The sequence below is a fragment of the Podarcis melisellensis genome (assembly GCF_964234715.1).
Source record: "Podarcis melisellensis genome assembly, chromosome: 10".
In the NCBI taxonomy this organism is placed as follows: Eukaryota; Metazoa; Chordata; class Lepidosauria; order Squamata; family Lacertidae; genus Podarcis; species Podarcis melisellensis.
Genome location: NC_138542.1, coordinates 4541844 through 4568480, shown reverse-complemented (window position 1 = coordinate 4568480; position 26637 = coordinate 4541844). Strand labels below are relative to the sequence as shown.

At 42.6% G+C, this 26637-nt stretch overlaps 2 long non-coding RNA genes across 3 annotated transcripts in view; one reads left to right on the top strand and one right to left on the bottom strand.

Moving 5' to 3' along the window:
- LOC309379073 overlaps positions 1-3100 on the bottom strand; it is a 45440-nt gene extending 42340 nt beyond the window's left edge. For both annotated transcript variants that reach the window (XR_014172345.1, XR_014172346.1), the window contains exon 1: positions 3001-3100. This is a non-coding gene — a long non-coding RNA (uncharacterized lncRNA). The remainder of the gene's footprint in view (positions 1-3000) is intronic.
- The window catches only part of LOC309379085, a 267561-nt gene that overhangs the window by 189213 nt on the left and 51711 nt on the right, over positions 1-26637 (top strand). The window lies entirely within an intron of this gene.

The window sequence follows — 26637 nt, the reverse complement described above, 5'->3', positions numbered from 1 at the left end:
CCAGTGGGAAGGTAAACGGCGTTTCCGTGTGCAGCTCTGGCTCACCAGAGCAGCGATGTCACACTGGCCATGTGACCCGGAAGTGTCTCCGGACAGCGCTGGCCCCCGGCCTCTTAAGTGAGATGGGCACACAACCCCAGAGTCTGTCAAGACTGGCCCGTACGGGCAGGGGTACCTTTACCTATATCTATCATCTATCATCTATCATCTATCATCTATCTCTATCTATCTATCATCTATCTATCTATCTATCTATCTATCTCTATCTACCTATCTATCTATCTATCTATCTATCTATCTATCTATCTATCTATCTATCTATCTCTATCTATCTATCTATCTATCTATCTATCTATCTATCTATCATCTATCTATCTATCATCTATCTATCTATCTATCATCTATCTATCTATCATCTATCTATCTATCTATCTATCTATCTATCTATCTATCTATCATCTATCTATCTATCTATCATCTATCTATCTATCATCTATCTATCTATATCTATCTATCTATCTATCTATCTATCTATCTATCTATCTATCTATCTATCTATATCTCTATCTATCTATCTATCTATCTATCTATCTATCTATCTATCATCTATCTATCTATATCTATCTATATCTATCTATCATCTATCTAATCTATCTATCTATCTATCTATCTATCTATCTATCTATCATCTATCTATCTATCTATCTATCTATCTATCTATCTATCTATCATCTATCTATCTATCTATCTTTCTTTCTATCTATCATCTATCTATCTATCTATCTATCATCTATCTATCATCTATCATCTATCTATCTACAGTATCTATCATCTATCTATCTATCTATCTATCTATCTATCTATCTATCTATCCATATCCTGCTATTTCTCCCTCCCTCCTGACGTGAAAGCTAACTTAATCATCCTCCAATGTATACTGAATAGACCTGTGGTGCTTCTTTTTCTGAACTATTTCCAAACTTTTCGCTGTAAGAACATTTCACACTGTTGCCATTCACGTCCGAAGCATCAAAACATGGAATTACTTATCAAACCTTCTTTGGGGAAAATCTTCACTCTTCCAAAGCTAATTCAACCCTTCCTTTCTCTGCTTCAGTTGCTGCAATTTATTATTCCCAATCAGCTAAAACAATTCCTCTCTTAGTACCCGTGCTGCTAATAGCTATTAGTAGTTGGTAACTAGGTTGCTATTGACAAGTCACGATTTCTTTAGACTGCCTCTGCCCTGCCCTAGAATGGGCATCCACTTTTATCAGTGTTTACTTCTCTTCACCTGGTGCTGATGCCTAGGATTTCTGTAAGAAACTAAAAAATAAAAGAACAGATTGGTCTTCCCACACATGTCCTACGTGAACACACTTACTGGGAGATCTAGACCATGCCCACCAGCCTCACCTCTGCCTTCACGCATGCATCGGCTCTGTACATGTGACAGGTACACTTGCAAAACAGGGATGCAGTCTCATGGACAGTTTGTATGCATGTGGGCACTTTTCAAAAGCAGTGAGAAATGAGCATAGGCAGGGCTAGCATTTAAAAAACAACAACAAAGCCCTTTCCGAGCCTGCTGAGGAGAGGGTGTTGCGGGCAGGACCTCCCACATTTGCGGGGGCTTCCCTTGCCCCGCGAGAGTTGGGGAATCCCTGGGCGTGCCTGCAACCCGGCCCGCGGGGAAGGCGTGGCCTGGGCTACTTAAGGCCAGGTACGCCCAGGGACCGCCCTCTTTTCCCCCAGCAGCTGAGCATGTGGACACTTTTCAAAAGCAGTGAGAAACGAGCATAGGCAGGGCTAGCATTTAAAAAACAACAACAACTTGTTCTCTCTGTGCACAAGTAATATATGGCATATGGATAATGGCAGGAGACCTCAAAATGTATTCGGTACTGCATGCATCTCTTTCCAACAATAAATCATACACAGCAGATTTCTCAAGGGTATATTATGAATATCCCCACAATTACGAGATGGAAACATTAGATGAACACAGATCGGTTTGATTAAATTGCTAGAAGTATATTTCCTTCAGAATTCCAGTGACACTTTAAAGAGAAGTAGTCATTAGCAGAAAGAAATTACTTTATTTTAATTAAAGTAAAGCTCCGTAAACAATCCAAGCAATTGGAAAATGCATGAGCTCCAATGACAATAAATTTATAGGCTCAACTGACAAGACTTCACTTTTGCTCTTGTCTCCCTTACTGAACATCCATCCTTAAGGAAGGTCTTTTTATGTTCAGCTTTGATGAAATTAAAAATGTTCATATCCATTTAAATAAATGAGGCTTCCTCATCACAAAGTTAAAAACCACCGTATTTAATGGGAAATCAGTACATTAAGTTTGCAATTGTATTCCTTATCTGGGACCAATCTCCACTGAAGTCAATGGGACCTGCTTCTGAGTAAATAGGTACAGAATTGCACTGTTGATGTAGATGGAAGGAATTTGTGAGACTACAGCTCCCATCATCCCTTGCCAATGGCCTTGTTGGCAGGAGCTGATGGGAACTGGAGGCCAATAACACCTGAAGGCCACAGGGGTCCCACCTATGTTCTGTGGTTTAGCTCTGTGTCTACGGTCACATATTGAGCCTGATAATGGTGACCAACGAAAAGAAACCAAATCATCACCCAAGAGCAAATTGATACATAAAAAGAATAAATCAGTAATGAAAAGAAAAACATTCGGGAATATTAGTAGGTATTATGATGACCCAACTCCAGAAGGCAATTTATATTATATCTGGCGTGGCAGCCCTGTCAAATAAAAAATACGAAACTGAAGCGAGTGACTCTGGAGGTATTCAGATGCCTTCTAAAGTGAAGCAGATCTTCCCCAAAGTGGTCTGAAGTTCAATGGGCTCGTCCCAGCTTCTAGATTCATTTATAGCTTTTAAATCATTGGAACATCTGTGAAAACCACAAACCACTTAGAAGCCTATTCTAGCAATAAGCACTCTAAATGAATAAATAAAGCATACCTTTCAGAGCTCACACTATCAGCCTTCAGAGGCTTTATTCCCAACCCAATTCCATGCTGTCTTCATGGCTGACCACTCTGTTTCAACTGACTTGTTGGGAGATAATAACTGATCCTCTGAAAACGGAATCCGACCTGCCAGCAAGCATCCAGGGACCTATGGGCTGGACCTCCCCACACACATGTTTTTGGAAGTGCATCCCCACTGCCAAAGTCGACAAAAGCAGTAGATCTGTTTAGAAGAAGAAGAGAAGAAGAGTTTGGATTTGATACCCCGCCTTTCACTCCCCTTCAGGAGTCTCAAAGCGGCTAACATTCTCCTTTCCCTTCCTCCCCCACAACAAACACTCTGTGAGGTGAGTGGGGCTGAGAGACTTCAAAGAAGTGTGACTGGCCCAAGGTCACCCAGCAGCTGCATGTGGAGGAGCGGAGACGCGAACCCGGTTCCCCAGATTAGGAGACTCCCGCTCTTAACCACTACACCACACTGGTGCATACAGCACCCCACCATTCCTGCCAGGGATCCAGTTGCCCCCAGATGGGGAAGGAAGTGGGGAAGGGCTGTTATGCAGCCATTTTTAGAAGTGCAGCTCCTAATCCCTAATCCTGTGGGTCAGTGCATCTGGCTGTAAACCAGAAGGTTGGTGGTTCGAGCCCACCCAGGGACGGCTGTGGACAGGATTCCTGCATTGCAGGGGTTCCGCTAGAGGGCCCTTGCAGTACCTTTCAACTCTATGATTCTATTATTCTCTTCCCAGGAAAGCAAATGTAAATTTCTTCATTGACTTGCATGTGAAAAATGGCTGGGGGAGGGTTCGGCCTTCACACAGCCATTCTTCAGGGGCATGCAGTCTTTATTTTCCCATTGGCTTGCCTAGGAAGGAAGACGTCTGAAGCTTTGGGAAACCAAGGCCAGGCTCTTGCTCAGATCTGCCTCAAAGCAAAGCTGGCCCAAAGCAGGCTGAAGTAAAGCAGCCCCCATCCAAAGCCATTTCCCCCCTATGTCTATGGGATCCAGCAGCAGCCCTAACATCCCCCTCACTGTGTCCAGAACAATGGCACAGAACTGGTGTGAGGCTCTTAATCACTCTATCTAACCATTACCACACGAACTGTTCAAATGCCATTCTTATTCATAACTCTTTCTCCATTTCCAGGAATCTTAGGTGCATTAGTTAGTCTAATTAAAAGGCAAGCCAACAAATGAAATCACCCTGCCCTCCCCGCGGTGCTCCATAAACCTGTATTTAAAAGAGTGCCAAATGATTTATCTCATCAGAAATCATCAGAGAGAACTATTAAGGAGGGACGTTCCTGCTTCTAGCTGAAGTCATCCGGAAAGCTGACAGCTGAAATAAAAATTATTCAGCCTGACAAATCATTGAGCAAGATCCAGCCACAGTTAACACTCTGATGCCCCATTGACTTCTAAGGGTTTAACTCTCTTCCACTAAAATCCAGTGGACTCTGAGGCCTTGTACACATGAACGTTCACTCCGCTGCTGGTGTCTGAAGTGACACATAGCATTAACTACAATCCATCTATATCAAGGGTCAACAAGGTTTACCTTGCCTGGGCCGGTTTACTCCAGTGGAGATCCCTCCGTGCGCGATTTCCGACGCCTGTGCAGACACAATTTCTGGCATCTGTGCATGCGTGTGCACGATTTCTGGTGCCTGCACAGACGTGATTTTTGGCACTGCGGAAGCAAGTCCCCATGTCATGCTGTGCCAGTTTAGCGCAGTTTAGTGCGTGGGGACTCGCTGAGTGGGCGGCTCAGTTTGGGGGAGGCTCGTGGGCTGGTTAAACGACTCCTGTGCGCCGCTTGTGGCCCATGGGCCCTAGGTTGCCTACCCCTGATCTATATCCTATAGCTTCTTGAGAAATGCTCCTTTGTGATGTGTTTTCCCTCAGGCCAGTTTACATCCAATTTGAAAACACAGGCCTCAGTTAAGCTGAGGTGAGTACAGTTTAGATAGCCACTGTGCAAATGAAGAGGAGTTTTGGGTGGGAGGGGAAAACAAATCAGGTAATGCATATTGGGTGAAGATAACCTCACAACATTTTAAGCTCCTCATGTGTCTATAGCATGAAACACATGACTGGATCATGCAGTTTAACTTACAATGCTCTCTCACACATTATTATCCACAATAAGCAAGTTTCAGATAAGGTTTAAACTTGGACTGCTTAGGTAAGTTTGGAACCGTCACCAAGAATGGTTGCCAAATCCTGCAAATCATGCACCAACCTTCTAACTCCAAAAGTTAACAAAAACAGAGTTGTTATCCAACGTTCAATAAATATCATTGTCTTTCAGCTCAAGGAACAAGAGGTTCACGGCTGGTCTTGGCTTATTATGGGCCTTCCCATACTTACCATTTATAGTGGAATACTTGCTGGTGGGTTCTCTTCCAGATTTTATGACATATTGCCACACAATATCAGCACCGTATAAGCTAGTATTCTAGAATAATGTACTTAAATGTACTAAATGTATTAAAAAGCCCACTCTGGTTTTTTCCTGATGTTTGTGAAAGATCAGTTGTGGATCCTCAATATTTTCATTTGTGAGGCATGTGTACAAACATTGTTACAGTTCCTTTTTAACCCCCACCTGAGCTGCTATCTGTCAAGCGCAGGTAATGCTATGTTATACTACCCTAGTACAGTGGTACCTCGGGTTAAGTACTTAATTCATTCCGGAGGTCCGTTCTTAACCTGAAACTGTTCTTAACCTGAAGCACCACTTTAGCTAATGGGGCCTCCTCCTGCTGCCGCGCCGCCGGAGCACGATTTCTGTTCTCATCCTGAAGCAAAGTTCTTAACCTGAAGCACTATTTCTGGGTTAGCGGAATCTGTAACCTGAAGCATATGTAACCTGAAGCATATGTAACCCGAAGCGTATGTAACCCGAGGTATGGTAGAGAACAGTTTCCTATGTTTCCTCCAGTTCCTCAAATCCAGGTTTTACAGCATCTTGAACTTTGTGGCTGTTACCTTCTCAGAGCAGCTCTTTTATGTAATGTGTGAATAATGAGTAATGTGTGAATAGACTGCTAGATTATCTACCATGGTGTGTGGTGGTCATAACCATCACTGCAAATTGCAGTTGCTGGTGATACTCATCTAAAGTGGACCAGCACCTTCTGTGTATTATGTAACCATGCAGTCTATGCTGTGGGTGGACGGATCAACCTCATTCCATCCAGTTTTGGTCTCACTGGTACTCAATCAGAAATCCAATTTTGAAAGAATGCGCAAAAAGTATGCATCTAAAGATCAAACATTATTGTCATAAAATGGGCACTTTTCAATGCATTTGTCTGTATACAAGTCATCTTGTATGACACACACACACACACACATTTGTGTGTCTACTTTTCGTTTGCCAAGACTGCACTGAAAAATCCAGAGAAGTGTACAATTCCAACAGAGAAGTGTACAATTCCAACAGTCCACAAGCAAGTTTGGGGCAAAGCCTATAGGGACCATGGTGACCAGAAATGGAAGCAAAATACAGAAATACAAGAGAGACAACCAGCCCCACCCACCCAATAATCAAGCATGCATTTATAGACAGTAGCAGCATCCTCACTCATAGAATCCTAGTTGGAAGGGCCCCAGGCTCCTGCAATGGAGAAATCTCCTGCTGCTCTCTTTCCAAACTTCAGCTCACATCGAAAGGTGGGGGCAAGATTACACACTCCCCCCGCTACAACTCTCTGCTCTCCCCAGAAGCATCCACAATCACTCCTTCCCGGGGTCCATAAAGGAAAAAGGAGTGGGGGTTCCCTCTGTGCTTCCCAGAAGTCTGATCCGCAATGCCACTTCTTTGACATTCATGAACACAAAAATTCATTTATATAAACCAATTATGGAAATGCTGGCTGGAAATATCCAGAAGTCCTCTCTGTTTCGGTTCTCCCATTACAGTATGTGGGGATAACGCAAAGACTGATAAAACGGTTCCAGTGTAAACAGCCTTTTGAGTTGCCCCTTCAGAAATATGACTGTTGAAAGTGAAATAATCAAGATTTTGAAAACCAGATTAATAACCTGCAGGACTTGGAAGGGTTTTCTAGGCAAGATTTAACTATGCTGCCATGTCCAAGCCATAAGAAGATATGAATCTTGAGTTTCGAAAGCAGGGAATGGTTCTTTAGTATAAGCAGTGTAGTGTATATGTTTATTGGGTTAAAGCTTGGTTAAATAACTTTCATAAGCCTCAAGAATTAAGGACTAATAAAAATTAGTTACTTGTAGTCAGCATGCAGCCAAGTGGACAGTAAAGTGTATACGGTATACTTTATGGCGGACAGCCATGGCTGGCTTGAAACCAGGTTCTCTATACATCAATAAGCTGCAATTACATTTATTGCCTTATAAAGATGTATTCTTGTGTTTATTCTGAAAAGCCGAGAGCGTAAGTACTATTGAAAGGCCTTCTAAAAAAAGCACATTGACCTCACAACCACCACCACCAATTCTGTGGCTTTAAGGCAGGCTGGGGAGAACCAAGATTAACAAGGTATACTGCAGGCAGCTTTTAATTCTGTGGGCACTTGGAGGATGACTTTCAAGTCTTAAAATTTGAATAATATCAAATTGTGGACCCTGGAGCTGTTCTGCAGGAAATGAAAGCAGGTTTGCGTGATGTGATGCCTTTAAGTCTGTGAACGAAAGACTTTGGCAAATGTGAAATATAGCACAAGCAACTCTACAACTGTTCTGAAACATCTCACTTTATACTGGGGAACCAAGCGCCATGTTTGTATCAGCATTCATACGGAGCTTTGGTGTGATCAAAGTGTTTCATATTCACCTTTTGTCTGGGTATTTCCCAGCCTTTACCGCTGGGCCCTGAAATCTATATATTATTATGAATTTGGTGGGAAGGCAGTAGGCTGTATGCAAGATACGTCTAACTGCTGGATTCAGCAAGTGTTAAAATATAAGCCAGGCTAGATTTCTGTGTTGAGGTGATCGCCTGGTGATGGGCTTTTAAGGGAAACAAAGGGAATGGTCTCTGTGAAACACGGCAAATGTTATAGTTAGTTAGAAGGACAAAGCCTGTGTTCAGTTGCAGTGATGTGGGCTAGAAGCCAAGCAGTAAGCATAGAGAGACTGCCATGCCAGATCTCCACTTGAAGCCAAGGCTGTGGCTATGGGAGAAGCAAGACACTTTATGGGTGTTAATGCTATAAACCCCTCCATAATAGATTCAGGTTGTAAAGGTAAAGGACCCCTGAAAGTTAAGTCCAGTCGCAGACGACTCTGGGACTGTGGTGCTCATCTTGCTTTACTGACCAAGGGAACCAACATTTGTCCGCAGACAGTTTTTCCGGGTCATGGGGCCAGCATGACTAAGCCACTTCTTCAGGTTGTATATGTGTGTAAATAAACCATATAGCCCAAGGATACCACAATCTTTGCTGTGCCTCAGAGCATCAACCCTGGGTAATAGCCTGGAACCCCTAGAATTTTGCAACACTTGGAGATTGGGGTGGTATGCAACAATATATTTTTTAACTGTTGCCCAATATACAGTGGTACCTCTGGTTACGTACTTAATTCGTTCTGGAAGTCCATTCTTAACCTGAAACTGTTCTTAACCTGAAGCACCACTTTAGCTAATGGGGCCTCCCGCTGCTGCTGCGTGATTTCTGTTCTCATCCTGAAGCAAAGTTCTTAACCCAATGTACTATTTCTGGTCTGTAAGACCAGCAGAGTCTGTAACGTGAAGCGTATGTAACGTGAAGCGTATGTAACCCGAGGTTCCACTGTATGTCTGTATCATCATACATTTTACAGTAACTTTTATATTAGGGGTGGGTTAATACTTCTGGCTGGTGGACCACATCATTATCTCTCCACCAACACTTTCAGGCTGCCTACCTGTCAATCACCTGGTGTCAAGTGATCCATTTTTGCTTTCTCCAACAACCAGCTGGTTGTCATGACTTGCATAGCACAAAAAGAACAGCACACTGGTTTTTTTTTGCAAGCACCAACAATCAGCTGATAGTTGATTCTGGCAAAGCACTGCACACACCTTTCCACTGGGCTTTCCAGGCACAAACCTTATGATGTCAGGTATAGGACAGGTGGCAAAAACAACCTCACAGGCCAGATCAAGAGGGTAGGTGGGCCTAACTAGGCCTGAGGAACAAGGGTTCGCCAATACTATTTAATATTGTACACTGCTTTGAGATTTATTTTAATAACTGGCTTATAAATGCTTTTAAAGAAAATTACTTAAATAAATAATAAACTCATTCAGCAATCCTTACAACAGCAGCCCCCACCCATTAAAGCAAGGCCAAGGTGTTACCTCTTTTATTACAGATTAAGGGCTGAAGCTGAGGGCATGCTAAGTCTCTTATTGCACTCACAGCAGGAGGAAATAGGTTTATTAATAGGTTTGCGGCTTGCTGTCTCAAAGTCACTATATTACCCTAGTTCTTAAGATTAAATTAAGATTAAATTAAGCAACCTGCTATCAATGCCATGGGGTGCTTTAACATGCCAACAAGAGGAAATGTAACTGTAAACAGAAATAATAATAATAGCCTGGGTGGCAGGATACAAGAGTGAGTGAGGATCTTATCAGTGTTCTGAAGGGAGAGATCTGCACGTGGACTGAACTCATGTGACAATGGAGAGAGGCGTGAAACACACACACACACGTAGCATAAGAGCAGAATGGGTAGGCAGTGGTTTTGACAGATACAGAAAGCAGACAAGAGGAAGTAGTGAACATAGGAAGCAAGATGAAATGTCACAAGTCATCTTGGCAAGTGTTTCAACAGCCATTGGAAGTGTGGGATGGGATGGAATGAAAATGATCTAGGATATTGTAGACCCTTGATCATTGACATGTTGGTATGTGGACTCTGACAAGGGAAAGCAGTGAATGGGAGAAATAAGGAGAGTTTCATCGCCCTAGTTCCACATGCATATTGGAAAGAGTCAGAAAAGTACCTACAATACCAAGCGAGAAGCCTCACCCGTTTATGTGAGCGCAGCATATCCTGGATGGCAACCTAATGTTTTGCAAACTATTCTGAAAGTATGTTGTTGCTGTTTAGTAGTTTAGTCGTGTCCGACTCTTCATGACCCCCTGGACCAGAGCATGCCAGGCACTCCTGTCTTCCACTGCCTCCCACAGTTTGGTCAAACTCATGCTGGTAGCTTCGAGAACACTGTCCAATCATCTCGTCCTCCGTCGTCCCCTTCTCCTTGTGCCCTCCATCTTTCCCAACATCAGGGTCTTTTCCAGGGAGTTTTCTCTTTTCAGGAGGTGGCCAAAGTATTGGAGACTCAGCTTCAGGATCTGTCCTTCCAGTGAGCACTCAGGGCTGATTTCCTTTCTGAAGAAATGGATAGGTTTGATCTTCTTGCAGTCCATGGGACTCTCAAGAGTTTCCTCCAGGACCATAATTCAAAAGCATCAATTCTTCTGCAATCAGCCTTCTTTATGGTCCTGCTCTCACTTCCATACATTCCACTGAATTACTTCCAAATGCAAGTGCTTATTAGTGAAAATGTTTTGAACATAACACTGGAAGTTATGGCTGAGTAAGTTAAGACACAGAGAGAGACTCGATTAACATCTACCTTTCTGCCAAATCTCAATCTGCAGTTAACATTCCATACAGGGAAAGTTAGAGAAAGGAAACAGCTAGGCAGTAAAAGCTGAAGCTTCATCAAAGTAGTTAAAAAGGAAGTGTTTAAGGCACTTCCTCCTTGCCAGCATTATGGCTATTTATTGCACCAAGTGTTTTAAGGTAGCAGACAGCACCTGCTGAATTTTAGGAATAGCCAAGTAGTGGCAGATGGGCAAGAATTCACAGATTTTATTTTGGGCTTACTTCCCAAAACCCAAAAGGGAAAGAGGGCAGCATCAACATTAGCAAGGGAAGCAAAAGGCAAAAGGAGAGAAGAGAAAATTGATGGGTTCAGATTTACTGCCCAACATGTTTCTTAAGAAGAAAAGCCCCACTGGGTCAGATCAAAGGCCATCTCTTCCAGCATCTTCTTGTCACAGTGGCTGACCAGTTGCCTATGGAAAGGACGTGAGTTTAGCAGCGCTCTTGCCACCAGTAATTCCCAGTAACTGGTATTCAAAGCCACACTGTGTCTGATGGTGGAGGTAGAACATAGAAACTGGGGCTAGTTGCCATTCATTGACTTATACTCCATGAGTTAGTCTAACCCTCTTCTAAAGCCATGCAAGTTGTTGGCCATCGCTGCATCTTGTGGGAGAAAATTCTCTGCATGGTGTACTTTCTTTCATCTCACCTGAATCTTCCAACATTCAGCTTCATTAGATGGTCCAAAGTTCTAATATTATGAAGGGGGGAAAACATCTCCCTTTCCACATCCCCAGGGGGGAAATGACAACTGCTTCTGTTTCAAAAGTGCATCCTCCAAGACCTAGTCCACTTACATAGGCTGTGAAATGAGAAACCTTATTTCTCCGCAGTAAGGAAGCACCAGGCACTGATTTTCAAGCAACCAGCCCCTCTCAGGATGAACCACTTTGAGCCTCAACTCAATTCTGCTTCATTGTCTTGAGACAAACCAGACAAGGCACCTGGAGATGAGCCTCAATGATTTGTTTGCATCCTATTGAAATGTGGAGATGAAATCAGTTTAGTTCACATTTTAATTAGAATCTAATTTGCATTCCCAGAGAAATAGGCAAAAGCAAACTCAGCTATCTTTCATAATGTGCAATTCTCAAAATGTGCAATGTAGCTGACCAACCAAACATGGCATACAAAAATGTATTTTGCGGGGTGGTGGATATATTTGTGAAAATCACATTAAAACACATTATATTAAGGGAGAATAAATTACTTGCCAAGATCTGTATGGGCAAAACTGAATATGCATAGGAGAAATGCACATGAAAGTGCTGATTTTTTTGAAGATTTCTGCTATATGCATTTATGAACACATTGGATGGAAAACTGCACCACAGAATTCTGAAATTGAAAATCTCAAAGGATACTCGTGTTTCAATTTGCATATTGACTTAAGAAATGAAAATTAAATAACTGCCCATTAAAATGTAAACAAAGTCTGATTTCACCTCCATTCCTACTTTTCAGTAGGCAATGGAAAAGGAAGAATCAACAAAAGAGATCTGTTGCTAAGCTATCAGGCCCCTGCATCCAACATATTTACTGTCAGTGGTAAAGCATCACCGCCTGAAGCATAATACTGAACTGTAACATATACATATGCTAAATGCCACTTAAATAAATCAAAGTGCAGAAATAATCCTTTGACTACTTGCACTACCTATTTTATACAAATCTGCATTACTCCTCCATTTGTAAAAATAATCTGGCAAAGCCAAAGACTTTCCCCTTCATGCAGACATCTGCAAAAATGTGCAAATTAGATCACAGAATGTTATGAGACCTGTTAGAACTGGTCATTGCCTTGTTGGATTAGAGACTGGCAATGTGCAGTGTGAGTAGCTCAGATCCATAGAGGCTCATGGTGCAATCCAGGCACCACTCAACTTTAGATTTCTGGAACACAGTTCTGAAGAGAAAATAGCTCCTTGCACCGGAGACAGGGATGTATAGAAGGCCCTTGCGAAATGGCACTAGTGCTATCAAAATCATACTACTAGTATGATTTTGATAACACTATTAGTAGTAGTTGTATCTGTAAACTGCTCATCAACAAAAATCCTCAGATGTTGTGCCTGAATAGGAAGAAGCGGAACACCCGCTATCTTCTCGTATTCCCTTCAGGGAAAGGTTTGGTAGTAAATCTAAAGAGGAGGCCAGTTTGCATGATTCTCTGACTTTCTTGAATGGCTTTTGCAGGGCATGAAGAACACAAAGAGAAGGTGGGTGGAAATCTTCTTACAGAACTTTGGATCTCAGTTTTGGAAGCTTATACCAAAACAGGGAATATACACTTCAGTCTAAAACAGCCTGAGAACTCAGAAACAGGACACTCTTCCTGCATTTCTCCCCTAAATCTTAATTTACGTGAAATAGGAAGAAATGTGGTGGGGATTTCATTTAACAAAGTAGCTCTGACAATTCAATCTTCATTCCCACACTCATTCTGCTGTGCTTAAACTCCATTTCCCCTCAAAAGAAAATAATCTTAGTAAGCACATCCTTTAGAAAGCAGCTGAATGCTTTATTATCTGACTGCAGATACCTGCTTGGGAGCTGATAAGTGGATTTGTGCAGCTAAGGTATTGATTCCGCTTGGTTAGCAAATGATGGAAAAATGAAAGGAAAAGGTCCAATTTTCTGAAAGTCATGCTGAATAAAAATCTCACTGGGCCAAACTGTACACTGAGCATCGTGTGACTTTTCAAGAATATATATGTTTAAATTTGCTTAATGTGAAGAAGCACATGCGTATTCAAAATGAGTAAGCATATGGTTCCACATCTGTACTGTGTTAGGGGCGAATCAAAGATTTTATATTGTATGTTACACTTGCAACCTATTAATAGGAATAGCAGATTCTGATATATTGCTTAGATTAGGAGGAGTTTTGTGGCCTAAGGGGTGCTGGAATAAACAGTTCATTGCAGCTGAATCTAATTCCGGTTTTAAATGTGAAGAATGAAAAGGCAGAGAAGAGGCACATTAGAAAAAGGCTGTGATTCATTGCTGTCTGTCCCATATATAAAGCCTCATTGTATGGTGCACACATCTTTACTCAATATATATATTCCAATCTATCAGCCTATTAAATGAAATAAAAAACTGAATGTCAGGTACAACAGAGAAAGCTGCTGTAGGCTCTCTCCGCATATTCCATACTTGCTTAATCTTCCTTAAGGGATTGTCTTCTCAGATCACATCATAGCTGGCCATAAGGTTCAAGCACATTTAAACATATTTCCCCGAAATGTAATAAAAGCATTCCTGTGGTGTGCGTGCAAAGGTATTGGATATAACCTAACACTAGTGGGAATTGCAGGAGTGCAGAGCATTCTTTAGCTCGTGTCCCAATTGAAATCAAGGAAAGCAGAGTCAGACCTAAATGGAGAGCCTATGAAAATTATGATGGAGTTCATCAGAGTGATTTCTCAACATCTGTCTCCAGCCAGCAAAGTCCTCCACCCATCCCAGTCTCCCCGAGTCCTTTGGTTTGCACATCTGCTAGTATGATCACATTTGCAACAGCTGCATTCATTCCATGCAAGTTTAGGAAATAAGCAGCTGTCCAGAGCTGCGCCTATATATTGAATTCAGTGCCATTGCAAGCCAAACACTGCAAGGAGACTATAGCAGCATCCCTGTGCAACTAGGACTGGAGGCATCCCAGCAGTCACAACTTCTACCAGAGTTCTACCCGGATTCCAAAAATCACACTGGCATGTGGCTGACAAACAATATAGGGTTTAATAAAGCAAATAGCACAGGGAAGCGTGCAAGTGCCTAGCCAGCCGAATATCTGCCAAGGCCAGATTATTTTTACTGCTTCCAGTATTTAACTTGTTCTTTCTATTCCATATTTTGCTGCTATTGTGGTTTTAAGGTTGTTTCAATAGCAAGCCTGAACAGGTCCAGCAGCAAATATGAGCTAGGCAAAGGGAGGGCAACCTGTTGTTGCAAGGCCAATGATCAGAGATGATGGGAGTTGTAGTGGAATGAAATCCCAAATCTTCTTCCTAGTAAAACACTTGCACCAAGACATGGTGAACCAATGGACTGAGCAGCAGAGGCATCTTTTTCTTGAAATAAATCTGGCTTCACCGTTCAAATATATAAATAATTGTTAGAATATCAATGGATTGGAAAAAGAAAGAAGCGAAGGCTCATTCTTGATCTCACATGGGTGACGGAAGGAGTACCATGTGAATATACTCAAAGATAATTGTGGTGGGTGGGTGTGGAGAGAGAGAGAGAGAGAGAGAGAGAGAGAGAGAGAGAGAGAGAGAGAATCACTTGTCTAAAATTATATTTTAAACCACCCTGTAATATTTGGATGAAAGGCATAGCATAGGAATTTAATAAATAAAATAATAACAATAATAAAATGTTACAACTCTGCTTGTAACATTAATCAAATTAAATCTTAAAAACGTAAGGTCTACCCTTATAAACTGCAACATTACTATTTGCCTTTGAAACACTTACATGAAAGAACAGAACACAGCTGCTTAAAGTTCCACCTCTTACTACATGGATGTTTGCAACCAATTAGCACTGTGAGTTGTTCAACTTAACCAAAAACCAGTGTAATTCTTTCCTAATGTGACTCCTTTTACAGAATGCCACCTCTCTTATTTGGCTGGGATGTTTCTCTTTTGATCTAGACATATAATAGTGAATTATGTTGGCTCAAATATTGTTTACACTATGAGTGGTCCCAACCCCAGATGTGTGTAAACAAATGGAATGGGTTTATTTAGTTGCCTTCTTCATCCTCTATTATAACTGAGAAATGATTAAGCTGATCCAGATGTGCTCTTCTAATTCATCCCACCCACTGCTGCCAGGGAGTGCCATACCCAACAGATTCCAGAATATGATCCTCCTAGGAGCCTTTGATGTTAGATTTCTCCTCTATCACAGATATAAAGATTTGTAGGTTTCTTCCTCCTGCACTTATGTATCCTGAAATCTTCTAGAAAAACAAACCACATTTTTCCACCTAAAAATACTTCTGGTTCAACAGAAGCATAAATTTTGAACTGGGGGTGGGAATCAACTGGTCAAAATGGTTTGATCACACAAATCATATTCTCACCCAATTCTTATTACTGTAATGGGTTAGAGGGGTTCTGAGCAAGGATGCCTTTAGGAAAAGCTCAGTGGCAGTTATCTCCACCATGCTTTGGACAAATGTGATTATTATTCTATAGGAAACCCACACATCTAGCAGGTTCACATAGAATCAAAGAATTGTAGAATTGGAAGGGATCTCAGGGGTCATATAATCCAACCTCCTGCAAGCAGGAAAATATATTGCCATATATTGAGCTATACAGTCATACCTCTGATTGCGAACGTGATCCATGCGGGAGGCATGTTCGCAACCCGCAGCGTTCACAGCCTGAAGCGCCGCATCTGTGCACGTACGTGACACAATTCAGTGCTTCTGCACATGATGTCATTTTGTGCTTTTGCAAATGCATGAGTGCCAAAACCCAGAAGTAACTCGTTCTGGTACTTCCGGGTTCAGTGCAGTCTTCAACCCAAAAATGCGCAACCCGCAGCGTTCGTAACCTGAGGTATGACTGTATATTGATTGAAAGAAGGCTGATTGCAGAAGAATCAGTGTTTTTGAATTATGGTCTGGAGGAGACTCTTGAGAGTCAGCGGCATAGCGTGGGTTGTCAGCACCCGGGGCAAGGCAAGTAATTTGCGCCCCCTAACCCCTAACCTGCCGCCGCTGCCAGCTTCTTCTTTCTGCTGCCTGGTCTGGTCTGGTGTGGTTCTCTCCCGCGCTCAGCGCTGCGCTCGGCGACCGCTGCACTGTCCCTCCCCCAGATAGTCCCTCGCTCTCTCTCCGCACCGCACGCCTGGCACCCACCCCCTCCACAGTGGGCGGCGACCCGGCGGCTCGGATCGGATTCGCACAGCCAGCACTGCAGTGAGAGAGAGTGAGTGAGCCAGATAGGGGCAGAGAGCTGCGAGTGCAAGCGCCCCCCCCAGATGTTGTGCCCGGTGCGGTCGGCCCCCCCTGCACCCCCATGCTACGCCACTGTTGAGAGTCCCATGGACTGCAAGATCAAACCTCTCCATTCTGAAGGCAATCAGTTCTGAGTGCTCACTGGAAGGACAGATCCTGAAGCTGAGGCTCCAATACTTTGGCCACCTCATGAGAAGAGAAGACTCCCTGGAAAAGACCCTGATGTTGGGAAAGATGGAGGGCGCAAGGAGAAGGGGACGACAGAGGACGAGATGGTTGGATGGTGTTCTCGAAGTCACAAACATGAGTCTGACCAAACTGCGGGAGGCAGAGGAAGACAGGAGTGCCTGGTGTGCTCTGGTCCATGGGGTCACGAAGAGTCGGACACGACTAAACGACTAAACAACGACAACAACAATATATTGAGCTGAATTGGCCTGTGAACTAGATCTGCCTGCCAAAGATTACAAAAGGAGGAGATTGCTGTGCCATAAGGCTACTATTGTTACCATGAGTCACAATTAGGAGGCTTAAAATGACAACATTTCAATTTGAATATATCAAAGTCCAGGCAGTCAGACCTTATTGTCAATCTTATTCCATTCAACTTTGCTTCCCCTACTGAAATCCAAAATGGCATTTCACTGGCTCCTAATTACCCCAGATCAACTCTCAGAAATAAATCCGAAAACATTAACTGTACTTTCTTGCTCAAACATGAAACTAAAATCAAATCTATGAATAAATCCAATCTTCGTTTAACAGCAAAATTAATCTTACTCCATTCCCTTGCTCCTCCCGATTTGTTGAGCCTGAAAAGCCATCATCTTTCAAAGCTGTTTAATGAAAATGGCATTGTATATCTCTTAATCTATGTGAATTATGATCACTTCCTGCAGTCTTGCTATTAAAGAGGCTTTTCCTCCTCAAAAGTGATAGCTTTGTTATTATAAGAGATTAACATTTAGAGAAAGCTGAATTTACATTATGGTACTATTTTCTTGGATTAAAAACAAAATCTGTTTTTCTTTTCGTTTATATAAATGAGGCAGCAAAATTTCACACTTGTTCAACTTAATCAAAAAGTAGAAGTATCATTTCAAGAAATAAGACTGAGTTTTATTATGGTCTGACGGCACATGATGCTAAAGCTAAGAAGGTCTGGCTAGAAGAAGGTTTGGATGGAAGAAGGTCTGGCTGGAAGACTGCTTGGGAGCTACACATATGTTGTCTTGCGTACCATGAAGGAAGGAAGGTGGGATCTAAAATGCAAGAAAAAATAAATAATTGCAAGGCAGGTTTTTATTCTTCCAAATATATAATATATAAAATTATATATTATAGTGTGTGTGTGTGTGTGTGTAAAATTTACTCTGCTGTTCTATTGTTTGCATGTGCTTCTGCATTGCTTTTATTCTTCCACTGTGGAAGCATGTACTGTGCTGACACTAATAAATAAACATTTAAAAAAAAAATCATTTTGCAGTCTTTACGGGCCCCCCAAGTCCTGGTGGGCCTTGCCCAAGGACCAAACTGGGCCTGATGGTGAAAGCAGAAAAATTCACAAAGAAGAATTTAATAACCACAGAGCCAATTAATACCATTTTGTTCTTGACAGATTCCTAGTATAAAAAAGGAGCTGATGCTGGAACTAAGGGACCATCAAATTGGAGTGAAAACAGACCATTCATCTGAAAACTAGGAGCCTGTTGGTTTTGTTCTGTTTTCCCTCAACATCAGAGCAGCAGTTCAAAGCACTGACTAAAAAGCATGACGGGAGGGAGAGAAATTAAGGTCCCATCTGCACCATATATTTAAAGTAGTATCATACCACTTTAAAAAAATCCTGACTTCTCCCAGATAATCCTGGGAACTGTAGTTTGTTATAAGATTGCTGAGAGTTGTTAAAACTCCTGTTCCCCTCACAGAGGTACAATTCACAGATTTCTCTGTGAAGAGGGGTTGTTAAACCACTTAGAGTAGTATAGCTCTGTGAGGGGAAACAGGAGAAAGTGGCACAAGACTACTTTAAATGCATACCCTCCAACATTTCTCCGATGAGAATGTTGTTGTTGTTTAGTCGTTTAGTCGTGTCCGACTCTTCATGACCCCATGGACCAGAGCATGCCAGGCACTCCTGTCTTCCACTGCCTCCCGCAATTCGGTCAAACTCATGTTTGTAGCTTCGAGAACACTGTCCCACCACCTCGTCCTCTGTCGTCCCCTTCTCCTTGTGCCCTCCATCTTTCCCAACATCAGGGTCTTTTCCAGGGAGTTTTCTCTTCTCATGAGGGGGGCAAAGTATTGGAGCCTCAGCTTCACGATCTGTCCTTCCAGTGAGCACTCAGGGCTGATTTCCTTAAGAATGGATAGGTTTGATCTTCTTGCAGTCCATGGGACTCTCAAGAGTCTCCTCCAGCACCAGAATTCAAAAGCATCAATAATATTATTATGGAATAGGACGTCCCTATACTCTCTGATGAGAATAGGGACATCCCATTCCACAATAATATTATGAATATTATATATTATATATATACAGTGGTACCTCGGGTTACATACGCTTCAGGTTACATCCGCTTCAGGTTACAGCCTCCACTAACTCAGAAATAGTGCTTCAGGTTAAGAACTTTGCTTCAGCATAAGAACAGAAATCGTGCTCCGGTGGTGCGGCAGCAGCAGGAGGCCCCATTAGCTAAAGTGGTGCTTCAGGTTAAGAACAGTTTCAGGTTAAGTATGGACTTCCGGAACGAATTAAGTACTTAACCCGAGGTACCACTGTATATTTTTACTATTTATACCCCACCCATCTGACTGGGTTGCCCCACCCATTCTAGGTGGTTTCAAACATATATAAAAGCATAATAAAACATTAAACATCAAAAAACTTCACATGGTGGGGTGTGTGGGTCCCATAACTCCATACTTTCCAACATTTCTATGATGAAAATAGGGACATTCTAAGGAAAACATTCCAGGTTTCTGTAAGTCCAGGACTGTCTCTGGACACTTGGAGGTTCTGTTAGAGTAGCTGGTGGTGCAATTCAGGGGTCACCAACAGGGCGCCCACAGGAACCCAGTGGTGCCTTTACCTCTTGTGGCATCTGTGTCTTCTAAAGGTTATATAGGTACTTATCTCCTTGTCTTGGAGGTCACATAACTCCATACCCCCCAACATTTTTCCAGTGAAAACAGGGACATCCTAAGGAAAAGTGGGAAATCAGAAACTGGGTCGGCTTCTGTAAATCCAGGACTGCCCCTGGAAAATAGGGGCACTTGGAGGGTCTGTAAATGTATTGAGCAGATGGGGCATAAATCTGACCTCTTCTTAATTTCACCTCATGAGGATGAGGTACTCAGTGAATGCTACTCTAATGTTTTCATTTCCTTATGTTTTAAATGTTGTACACTGTATGTTTTGGGGGGACATAAGTGGAAAGCAGGCTACAATATTTAAAAATTAATAAATAAATAAGTGGCAGAACTGCAGAATTAAATGCTCCTGCTTGAAGATTGCATTGATCTGTGAGTCAGCGCTGTACTGCTGAAGGAAAATTCATGCTATGGTATATCTGTTAGAAAGATAATTTCCAAGAGAGAGAACAAGGCTGACTGGATTCCAGGGGAGAGCTGTTTGCTGAAATCATGAATGTTATCCCATTTTCCTCCAAAGGAAATGACATATTTGTTATTTTTTCTAACACCAGCAAGTGTGTGGCAGTGAATTTATCACTGGGATTATAAGGAAAGGAAGACATGGGGAGCAAAGGACTTTGCCCATTTCTGTTTTTGATTTAAAGCAAAAGTGCAGCTAGTGACAAATCTCAATGTTATAGAATCGAGTCTAAAATTTGTATCAGTGATAAGGTACTAGACTGATAGACCAACTTGTATTTGAGGTTACTGTGAAGTTTTTGTGTCTATATCTTACCAATGCAGATTAATTTGCAACTACATGAAATACTTGTTAAATGGTCATCCTTGCTATTCAGTTCAACCCACCTTTACTGTGAATAATCAGCTTCTTTACACCAAAATCAAAAATATAGACAGTTTATGTTGCTTCATATTCTTAATATTCTGACAGATTCACAACCACACCCATGCCAGTGCGAGAAAAAGAACAAATTTGTCATTTCCTTTTGGAAGAGGGTAAACACTCATAGTATTTCAGTAAATATTCCAATGGTGTTCCAGCCCTTTTCCAAGAAAGGAAAGCAGTTTCCATCCCTGCAACAGCTATTCTGCAGTGAATAAAAGCAATGTCACAGGAAACTAGGCTTTGACTGGATCATGCTGCCTTTAAATACTTGCAGAACAAAGATAGGGAACCTATGGCCCTCCAAATGCTATTGGACTACAACACCCATCTCCCTTGTCCTGACCACTGGATATGCTGGTTGGGGCTGATGGGACTCAGACTCCAACAACAATTGGAGGGCCACAGGCTTCCTATCCCAGCTCTAAAATAATTTCAATTGTTTAGCATCATAGAAAGATTTCTGTTAAAGCCCAGCCAATAAGGTGCGGAGAAACTGGTGGCATGAAAGAAACTGCTTGACCCCTTTTGCTGAAGATGCATCAAACTACAAACTAAATTTATGGTGAATGTGCTGTACAATGATTAGTCTTTCCAACATTTCTCAGTGTGTTGAACATATATACACATGGTTCCCATTGTAAATCTTTTTTGCTTTGTTTACCAGCTTCTGTTCCAAAGGATGCTGGAGTATTGGTCATCCTTGGTCCACATTCAGTGTACTAATGGACCAGCATGTTATTGTGCAGGTAGTTAGGCTATGGTGAAGACTATGGTGAATCCTTTCCTATTCTGCAAAACAGGCTTAAATGAGGAATACCACTTTTCCCACATTTGTATTTCTTTGGGTGGGGAAACACAGAAGGTGCTCAACAAACTTTTTGGAAGCCATGTTCAGAATACTTAATGGTTAGTGCAGATACTAGGTTTTCACACTGGAAAATGAAAATTACCTATTTGATGTGTTGCTGCATCTCTGACAACATTTTGAACCATGAAAGGGCATCAAAATGCGAGAACTTGGTGTGTTTTCCTTCCCCCAATTACTCCACAGTGATAAACTACATGGTTTCAGCTTTGCAGCTTGCATTAGTATCACAGATAAAGACTAGGCAAATTGTGTCTCACTCCAGTGATACAACACAACACTGTTAAAACAGAAAAACTGCCAATTTTCCTGACCTCTCCTCCAAAACCATCTCCTCACACTTTTTGTAGGCAGATCTGAAAGGGGGAAAATAAACTGTATCAACATTTTCATTACTTCAACCTCAGAAAGACTCTCCAATTACAGTCCATCCCCTCCACTACAGTAAACAATGAATTATGTCATAACCATAGGTGGTACAGAGGATAAAACAACATTTTTATCTTATGAGAACATGTGTCTGCTCTGCATACTTGATTCATACCAGACTTCAGATTAAAAAATGAATTTTGTGACCCAGTGGCCCAAAAATTTTGTCAGATGGGGTTTTTTTGGGGGGGGGAGGGGGGTTACATGCATAATACTGGTATTTTATGGACAACCAGGTATTCATACATTTTTTAAAAAAATTGTGTGAACATCAATCCAATATAAACACTCAATAGGTAAGGGTAACAATAATGGAATGTTTGCATCCTCGCTTTGCTGAGGGATCATTATTAAGAAATGTGTCAGATTCAAAGTTCATTCTATTACAGAATCCTTTCCTCTAGTTGAGAATAGTTACCTGGATTCAAAACAAACAAACAAACAAAAAACGGAGTGTGGATGGGAAAGTGTGTTCTCCCTAACAGAGAGCACGTGTTGCGGTGGGGCTAGCAGGCCACCCCACTGTTGCTGGGCAGTTACGTTTGGATGGCCACAGGCAGTGATTGGATAGTTTGAGCCTCTGGGGAGATTTTGATGTTGCCAATTTGGAGGAGGGGTCAAAGGTTTTAAATACTGGACACACAGCTTTGGGTGTCCTCTTGGGCTGCATGCACCGGATCACCCGCCCACCGTCCCTGAATTGGGGGGGGGGGGTTCTGTGCTTTGACCTTGCTATGCCTGTCATGGAGTCACCTGCTTTTGGGTCAGGGGCCTGGTAGGAATTTTGTCCATTTGGCTGATTGGCTGGGGCCATTTGGTTTTTGCCTACCGCGTAGCAATTCGTCACAACTTGTAAGGTTGGCGGTTAGGCATTGGTTCAAATTGGTTGGTGGAGGGGTAAGTGCCTACCCCTCCAATGGTGGTGCGGAAAGGAAATTCCGTTAAAGGAATCCAGGGGCTTGCCATTCTTTCATCCAAGTCCCTGGCATCGGACTTGGGCCGTGGAAGCCACCAGGAGCATGCGGGTGAGAAGTGAGGGACTGAGGCCCGGCTTCATTTTCCCCAAAATTGTTTCCCTCACTGGCTTCCGCTGGAATCCCGAAATCAGTTCTGTCCCTGGACAGGGGGACATATAGTCATAACCAATGCCTAAGCAACCACTCACTGTTATGTATTTAAATAAAGTTGTGGCCAAAATTATGCCAAAAACCTTAAACAAAATTGATGTGTGAAGTGTGAGTTTATTTGGGGTGGCTTGGCGATCTCGACACGCAATGACCATCCAACTGAACAGAATTCAATATCAATACTGATGGCCTCTGATCTAGCAAATAATATCCATGTGAACACTTGAAACCTTACTGAATCAGGGCATTTGTGTAGAAAAGTAACAAACAGGGAATGACAGACAAATAATACAGTTTCTTAGCACTCCCATGTTGTTACCGAGCCTTCCCCCCCCCTTAGAGATCAATAATATTAACCATTTTATTCACAATAGATGGCACCACACCCACAAATTCAGACTTTTAAGCACACTAAAAGTCAGCAGCAGCAGTTTCAAAAACTGCAAAATTTACAGCTCTTTTCCCTCCCACCCCACCATAGCAGATGCCTAGCTCCTGACATATCCTACATGCCACATATTCAAAACAAGTGCCTTTAAGGAGGGGGGAGGCCTCATCTGTTCTGGGCAAAAGAGGTTTTCATGTAAGACTACAGCATACATATGCTGTGAGCAACAGTGAATTCCCAGCTTGCTTTTAGGAATGCATAAACATACCATGTTTAATCCAAACTTTACTTTCCCCAGTGACAAGATGTAGGACCCGTTCCAAAGTCCAGTGGAATCAGTGGAAACACACCGTTTGGACGACAGCCAGAAGCCTCCACCTAAACTCATTGACTCTGAGCCTGATTTCCTCAGGGAACATGTTTGCTTCCTCCTATGACCTAGTTAGAGTTCATATGCTGCATCTGCCATTGAGCTTTACAGCAATTAATGTGCCTCTTTAGACAAGGTTCTGACACCTGAACTTAAAAGTTGTCCAACAACCCATCTGTACTTCTCCTATAAATCAGTCACATCCCTGCAGTTTTTGATAAAGCATATGCAACTGTAGCCAACGCCTCATGAATATACATGTTGTGGCATGATCCCCATTTGAGCCTTAAGGTATAACTTTGAGATGATGGGCATTTGGTTCCCATTTAACAGACTTTTAAAGTTAATTAGATTAATACCGCACCCATTCTGTTAAATCTTCCATGTGTGGGATAACAAGCCTCATATAACGAACATGCTTAAGTTTAATAAATGCATGGCGGGGTTAATGCCATAGAGTAAGTGGGACGCAGGTGGCGCTGTGGGTTAAAGCCTCAGCGCCTAGGACTTGCCGATCGAAAGGTCGGCGGTTCGAATCCCTGCGGCGGGGTGCGCTCCCGCTGCTCGGTCCCAGCGCCTGCCAACCTAGCAGTTCGAAAGCACCTCCGGGTGCAAGTAGATAAATAGGGACCGCTTACCAGCGGGAAGGTAAACGGCGTTTCCGTGTGCAGCTCTGGCTCGCCAGAGCAGCGATGTCACGCTGGCCACGTGACCCGGAAGTGTCTCCGGACAGCGCTGGCCCCTGGCCTCTTAAGTGAGATGGGCGCACAACCCCAGAGTCTGTCAAGACTGGCCCGTACGGGCAGGGGTACCTTTACCTTTACCTTTAAGCTGTCCTGCCAGGCTTAGCTAGGTCACTCCCCCTCTCCTTGGGAGGAAGGTCATCAAGCCTATTGTTGTACTTCAGTTTACTTAAGAAGCTCAGTGCGTAAAGAGGTCTGAGCTGGTTATTCAAAGCTCAGGCTGCATGGCTCTTACAAGCCATTCTTGTGTTCCTATACCACCAAAACAAAGCCAAGTTTTACTGCCTGCATTTTTGACTGATGTCAATGAGCCTGACCTTTGGAGAGTTTGTAAATAAACCATTTTCTATGCTAAAGGAAAGGGGAAGTTTGGGAACCCACAAGGGCATCTTTTATATATCTAATGTCCTATATTGCCATGTTATACTTTGCTGCATATTTTGTGATTTTAAAACTATGGGGATTTTTTCACCAAAGAGTACTTGACCCAAACCTGGATCTTGACATCCAGGGAATTCTCCTTTTTTATCTCAATTCTCCTTGCCACTAACACCATGTTCATCTGCAAGGCCAGCAAAATAAGGTCAGATTCAGAGACATACCTATTTACCTAAAAAGCACATTTTATATCTTTGACCGCTATATTTCCTCCCCTGTCTTTCCCATTTCCTCTTTGGTTTTTGCATGTACTGTAAGTATGTGCTGCTGCAAATAACCATATTTAGGTTATTGCAGTCATATATGGATGTGCTTCCTTAACACCTCTTAGCTGGGGATTTAGTACTCTAGGCCACTTGAGTTTAACACACCTATTTTATGAAATGGGAGGTTTTTTCCTGCATATGCTACGTATCTTAGAATAGCAACAAGAGACTGATTCTTACTGTCCCAGGAGCAGAGAGGATGCATAAAAACGGCCATAAAAGCTAACTTTTAAAAGTATAAAGCAAATGCAGAACTACATCTTGAACTGATTATACTACAGACACAGACCCGTCAACGCATCCTTTCCAGTCACATCTTCACCTGATCATATGCCGTACATATGTGGCCTCTGTAAAGGCAATGAGTTGGTTATGCCGTGGGAGAATCTTAGGTTCAAAGCAAATTTCATTCTCTTCTGTCTCAATTTAGTTGCCGTTCTTATTCTTATTGGCTGTGCCATTACATAACCAGTATCAACATGTATCCAATTTGAAACCTTTTGAGCTTAAAATGTGACATCCAATGGATCTTAAATCTCTATCTAAGCATCATTGACATGATTTCAACAGAAACCAATTAGAACAACAATGTTAGTCAGGTCTGAAAATCAGGTCTGAATCCTCCCCTTTCCTCTTAAATCAGTGGAAATAATCCCTATTGACAACAGCAGCCACTCTTGCATGGGTAAATGTTTCCATGTCTTGAAGAGGGCAGGAGACTTCGTAGAATTAGGGCCTTCTCATCCACTGCTTTGCTTTTGGTTCTAAAATAGGCCTGCACAGCCTGTGGTCCAGCAAACAGACCACCAGCCAGGTATGGTGGCCCATCAAGGGCTCTAACTCGGCCTCCCTCTCCTTTTTTGCTGCCTATCTATCTGGGACTATGAATGCTATACATGCTGGCAGGTTGCGTTCAGCTTGGCCAGTCACATGTCCTGCAGCTAGAAGCTAATCCCAGCATGTCCAGATAGCTCCACCTGCTGCGCGGAGCTCCCCCACCCCTCGTCTGGTGGAGAAGTAGCCTCCATATTGGAGGGCCTTGCCTCTTCACCCCAAGCCAAGGAAGAGCAGGCCTGTTAGATTCAAGAGGGAGAGTCTCAACAAAGGGGCTCAGCTCCAAGGCAGGGATTCATCAAGGAAGGCCCCTTCCTCCACTTTGTCTTTCTGATAGGAGTCTTTGGGGAGGACCATGACAGTAAGGAACTACTTATGCCAATCTGGTAAACGTTCAGGACTTTTCTCCTGCAATATTTAGTCACAGATTTCACTGTTGGAAGACTCGTCCTGTAAGCACTTATCTACAATGCATGCATGAAACATCTGGGACATGGCTG